The 6,091-nt window shown below is 40.7% G+C and overlaps 1 long non-coding RNA gene across 1 annotated transcript in view; it reads right to left on the bottom strand.

The window, feature by feature from the left end:
- Positions 1–1,525: 1,525 nt before the first annotated feature.
- LOC122462190 overlaps positions 1,526–6,091 on the bottom strand; it is a 29,988-nt gene continuing 25,422 nt past the window's right edge. Inside the window, exons 2-3 of the long non-coding RNA XR_006284601.1 lie at positions 3,353–3,438; positions 1,526–1,603 (exon numbers count right to left, since the gene is read on the bottom strand). This is a non-coding gene — a long non-coding RNA (uncharacterized LOC122462190). The remainder of the gene's footprint in view (positions 1,604–3,352; positions 3,439–6,091) is intronic.

Raw genomic sequence — 6,091 nt, 5'->3', positions numbered from 1 at the left:
AACTAAGGGTCAGGAGGGAGTCACTCCACAAATTTTACACCAGCAGGGAACCCGCAGCAGCAATTCTCCCCACCCCCATCCTCACCCTCACCATTTATGGCTTCTTTAAAAAATTAAGCATGCTCTACTGAGTATCTAAATGGATGTACATGATACCTAGGTAGCCTCACTTGATTTATACATTAGATACATTTCATAGCTTTTTTATTTTGCAAGTACAGCGTAGGTAGGTAAGTTGGTTAAAAGCACCATGCTATAATGGCATATCAGAGCGTTTCTGCTTGAACCAAGCAGCATGTACAGCTGGAATGTGTATTGTTCTGTCCTCCTTCCCCCTTTTAACTCCTTCACTAACCTATTCCAGGTCACCTACCCAAAAGTACAATAACCCGATGTCACCATTACTTTGCCTAATTGGTTTACTTCAACCATCTCTTCTAGGGAAGATACAAGAAGAGTAACCAATTTAAGTGCCATGTTACATGCTGAACAACTGGCTTGTCTCAATCCTCTTCCCTAGGTTACCCTATGTCTATAGACCAAATTAAGGTATTTGTTCATCCAAAGCTTCTAGAAGGTGTTCATTTATTAAAGATACTTTAGTCCATAGTCTGCAGATATAGCAGCTGACTTTGCTTCTCCTCCCTTATGTCACACAGTCATTTGTAACAGAGCCTCTCCTTCCCCTTTTGCAAACTGTTTTTACCCTGCTCGGAGAAGTAATTAACTCTGCACCTCCCAAATTACAGGTTCTCATAGCTGAATATTTTATTTCTAGAGAAAAATAGCTACATAATTGCAAACATATGTCAGTCACAGCACTACAGGGCAACCATATAGTTCTAAGGAGTTTCTATTCATAACCTTTATACCTGTATTTTCTAAGTGTTTTAGTGTATATATTGTTACAGAAGTATAGTCCCAATCCTGAAATAAGCCCCATTATCATCAGTAGGGAGCTCCATGGGTCTAGGGGTCTGTCCACACAGAACTCATTGTGATTAATATGAAATTAGTAGTACATTCTCCTCCAGCTGAGTCCATATAGCTCCCATTGAAGGAATACATGATACCACCAACTGTTGTAAATAAATTCCAATATTTTTGTGAAAATGGATTTTTTTTTAAAGTTACAATTCCACTAGGCTACCTAACATGTCAGAAAACAAAAACAGTGTCATCCACAACACTGTCAACACGCATAGTCCATTGTAAAGATACCACACTATTCTGAGGGCAAACATTCCCCCCAAAATAAGACTCTCATGACCATACTTTCATTATGGAAGTAAAGTCATGTCTAATTGGTTACCTCCTTACTAACAAACAATATTCACGCCACCAAATTAATATACTTGAGATTTCACTGATGATCTCTAATTAGACAACTATAAACTGGGAACAATTATGAAATGCAGTGTCATAAATTATGTATGAGTCAAAATTTGATCTGTCCCCACACTTTTAGTCAACATCCTCATGGAAGGCACTCAGATAAATATCTGTGAAGAAAAAACAATGATCTCTTTCCCCTCTTCCCAACCTGTAGGAGAAGTAGCTTGACAAGCGAGTTTGGTTGGTTGATTTGGGTGATGTGCAGAACCTGTAAAGAAATTATTGAAGGAAAGCTAAGTAGAATTGAATTATTAGCACCTTAGGAACACTTTCTGCAGCAAATTCCCTCATTTAGGTCTATCTTCTGTGAAAGTTCTGTCCCCACACTATTAGTCAACCGTTTCACAGTTCTCATAAAACATAGTGTAGTGGGAGGCCATGGTAGTGAAGGGAAGGGTAATTCCTCTCATGTTAGCTATAACCAGTTCCATAGAAGGCTTAAAATATTAGGGCACAGATCTTGAACTGGGTTCTGCATTCATTAGTGGGCCAGTGCAGGGAGTGCAGCATTGATATGTTCATCTGGGGCCTGTGTTGCTAAACAATTTTTGTATTTTGCATGAACTGAAGCTTTTTCGGGGTTTTTGTAGCTTCATTCCTAGTTTTGAGTATAGCTGACCAAAACTCAGAATTTCTCTTTGTAATGGAGATTGCTCTACTCACCACTTGGCAGCACCTCCTCGTGGGTCCCCTGGACAATTAACTCGGACACCAGCTCTGACGCCCCTTCCTGTGGTTATACAGCCCATCATTCCCCTGCCTTACTCTGTGGCCTCATGTGCTGGGAGCTGCAGCACTTTCCTCTTCATGGCTTAGTCCTCCAACTTAGTCACATAAAAGTTCTCCCACCTTCCAGGGTATCAAAGTCTTCTTCCAACCATCCCCAAATGGGCGATCTCTAGTGTGTGACTCCAGCAGTGACTTCTAGGGGAACCCGGGCCCATCCTCTACACCGGGTTGCAGTCCATAGACCCTCAACACAACAGCTCAGGGCTTTTACTCTCCTAGCCCCTACTATTCCTTCCCACTTTCCCTCCTTGTATCCAGGTGTATGACTGCAGAGTTTTCCTCCTTGCAGCCTACCAACTTCCTCTCTTTATAAATTCCACCCAACTCCCCCCTCAGCTGGACTTCATCTGCAGTTAGGCCCTAGTACTCCTTGGGTTTCCTCCAGTTGAAGCCTAAGGTTAATTGGCCTAACTTACCCTCTCAGGCCTTGTGTCGGGTGTCACCACTTTGCACTGTTCTACAGGAAATTCCAACATTTCAAAAACTAGAAGTTCCAAAATTTCCCATGTAAAGCAAATGCTGAGCAAGTCTCTTTTTAAATTAAATTAAAAAAAAATTCCCAGAATAAAATGGGTCAGTCAGCTTCCTCCCACCCCCCGACTCTGGGGAAGTCCCCTATTATAGAACATGGATCCTAGAATCCCTGAAAGACTTGGGTAAAGACTCCTGACTGCACAACAGAGAGCCTGGATGTCCTGAGATGCTCATTTTATATTGGGACTTTTAAAGCTTCCAGGCTCCCTACCACATAGTGGAGAGCCTTGGCACATTGCGAGCCTTGGCACCTTGAGAGCCGTAGCTCCAGCCAGGAACCTTGCTTGTGTTTCCATGGAAGTTTGTGGATACCACACCATTTCCATGAAATGTTTCCATTCTGATGAATTGGTATTTTCTGATAAAACCAGGTTTGGAAAATTCCTGTCTAGCTCTAGTTATGAGCTGCAAAAATCAATCTTTGACGTCACAAACGAGTGGCCAGATCCGTCAGAGGATGGAGCAGAGTTTCCTGACCAGTCACAGATAGAAGTGCGAGTTTTCTGTCATTATAACTCTATGGGCATACAACACTGAGGAATGAAGAAGGGTCCCAGTGCTGTAAACCAACTTACCAGTCTGGGAGGAGATACCTTGGAGAGTTGGGGCTGCTGCTGACATTCAAAACACTTACCTCATGACCAGCATCAACTCAATGTTGCCTGTGTCAAGCTTTAAGACATAACTTTCTGTTCTTAGCATCACTTAGAGAGCGAGAGCCTGTCAGGAAATGCAAAAAGTTAATGTTCCTAATGTAATGTTCACTTGATCACAGAACTGCACTATACCTTATATTCCTGAGCAGTTAAATACAACTATCTACTACACGTATTTAAAAAAATATATTTCAGGTTGATGCTGCAAAATCTGTGCATTTCCCAGATTTTTTTTTAAAACTATCCAACCTTACTCCATATTTGTTTTTAATTTAAAAAAAAAATTCTTAAAAATGGCAAAAGAGTCAGTTTTGCGTATTTAACTAGTTACAAAGAGGTTTTGATTCTGATCACCTTTATTCCAGTTTTATGCCTGTGTAATTCCATTAACTTCTCAGGAGTTCCTCCCAGTTACAACAAGTGTCAATGAGATTAAACTCAAGCCCTGAATTTTTAAGGGGAACAGGATAACAAAGGGCTGTGTTTCTATCTTTGGTGCTGTTATTGTTAGATAGATAGATTCTGATAGATTCCTGATAGATTCTTCTGCAAAACGAATGCCACAAGGCAACAGCACCTAGATTTACAGCTTTTGCAGTGTATCACCCCCACTTAGGAAAAATAAAAATGTAAAACCTAATTCTCCTATTCCTTACACCAAAGTCAGTCAGGAGTAACTCCACTAGAATCAGTGGTGAAACTGTATGTGTGAACAGAATCAGACTCATGGCATCCTGAATGTGTTTCAACTGGATTTGGGCAGTAGTAGTAGCAAGGTATGGATCTAGAATGAGATTAGGTTCAGATTTAGTCGGGTTTGAGGTAGAAGCCATGCAAGCGACTAGGGCTTGGATTCTACCTTACTGAAATTTCATGAACTGTGCTTTCATCGTTTTAGCCAAAGTGGCGGTCAGACCATTCAATGATGTTTTGCCATCTTTCATGGTGGAAGCTTCTCAGTATCAAACTAGAATCTTATCCATTCTACCAACTTAAGCAAAAACCTTGAAATAGCAACTTCTGAGATTTCAGCTGCATCCAACCCCGAATAGGCCTCTTCTGTTTTGGGATTTAATTGCAATCAAAACCATGGATCCAGGAATTCAAATCAGTACTTTTCTTGAAACAAACTGGGCTTTGGATTCTAAAACTCCATTTAAGCCCATTTCTCATTTGAATGAGAGACTTAAAATCTGCTTCATGTAATTAGTATCAGCAGTAGATTGAAGGCAGCATCCCCTGAACCCATTATGCTGTTCTGAGTGAAGGTGCATTCTGGACTCAGCAGTGATTAAATACCCAGGGTGACAGGTGCTATTAGAAAAACCTAGATAAATTGGATACAGTTATGAGCTGGGTAAATCTTGTTGTGGTTTGAGTTAAAATGCCATTGAGATTGAAGGGAGTTCAAAATGATCAATTAACAATACTGTAAGCATAAGCCCCCAACTAAGACAGGGTGGGTATGAACTTGCCAGGAGCTTATGGCTGATTATTGGGTGGGACGGGGGTGTCACATGAACACCAAAAACAGACAAGAATAGAGCGGGGGGCAGAGGCAAGAAAGCCAAGCAAGAGCCTGTAGGCACAATAGGATCCTGGAAAAAAAACAGAAAGATTGCTTTTGGGTCTGGTGTTGGCTAGCAAGTCTTCGGGGCTGTAAATTAAGAACTGCTCCCTTTGTTCTTGGTTCCTTCTATGTTCCGAGACACAGGATTTTGTACATTCCTTGTAAATAAACAAGATGACATCAAAGAAAATACTGGACTCCATTAATTTCTACTTCCAACTGGAACAACCCCATGGCCCCAAACTTTGACCAGCTGCTTAGGTTGAAAAAGGGCAGCACTACCATAGATTAAATTGGTAGAGGCTGGGGCGTCTTTATGCTCTGTATGTTAGCAAATTCTTATTGAGCAAGCTGAGGAGTGTTTTTCACCTTCACTCAATTTTAACATTCAGCTCCCCACCCCATAAACCTAGCCCTCCTACCCTACTCTAGTGAAACTTCATATTATTAGCATCTTCAATCCAAGAATATCAAGCACTTTGCAAACATTAATTAAGTTTTGACATCTGTAAAATTAGGCAAGCATTAGGACTGCAATTTATACACATGAGAAAACTGAGTCAGAGAGAGAATGCTACTGGGCCAAGTTCCCCACATAATGCTGTTTATTCAGACTGCGTGCTTGCAGGTAGAATTTCACCCGAACTTAACAGAGCTAGGTTGAATTATTATATGTGCTGGTACTGGGAACTTCTTATATGATTTTTAAAGGGATATTCATAATCACATTCATGGGCCATGCTGTTCTAATCGTGTGTTTTCATCCAAAGACTTTTTCTAACAATGCCAAACTAGATGACAGTATTGCATTACACACACAAGTTGAGTTAAGAATAAAACAGACCACATTTATTTCCGTTCTTATGTATAAGATTTGAACTCAGGTCTCCACAACTGAAGTATCAGTATACAAAGGACTGCATTATATAGCCCCCCACTCCTCCATAAATTCTGTTTTTGCAGGGGGGTTTCATACCCGTGAGATGGGCAGTTTTACAGTGTAGTCTACTTGTCATTGCAAACAAATTGAGTTTCAGCACCCTGAAGCTGAAATGGTGTTGATCCAATGATGTATTACTCAAAATATGTAGCCCACTGAGAGAATCAACAGGGAAACTGCACTTTTTAAATTAGTTTTTTAAGCTTA

The sequence above is a fragment of the Chelonia mydas genome, chromosome 1, assembly GCF_015237465.2.
Source record: "Chelonia mydas isolate rCheMyd1 chromosome 1, rCheMyd1.pri.v2, whole genome shotgun sequence".
In the NCBI taxonomy this organism is placed as follows: domain Eukaryota; kingdom Metazoa; phylum Chordata; order Testudines; family Cheloniidae; genus Chelonia; species Chelonia mydas.
Note: the sequence above shows the minus strand (reverse complement) of the source record. Positions and strands in the feature narration are given on the sequence as shown.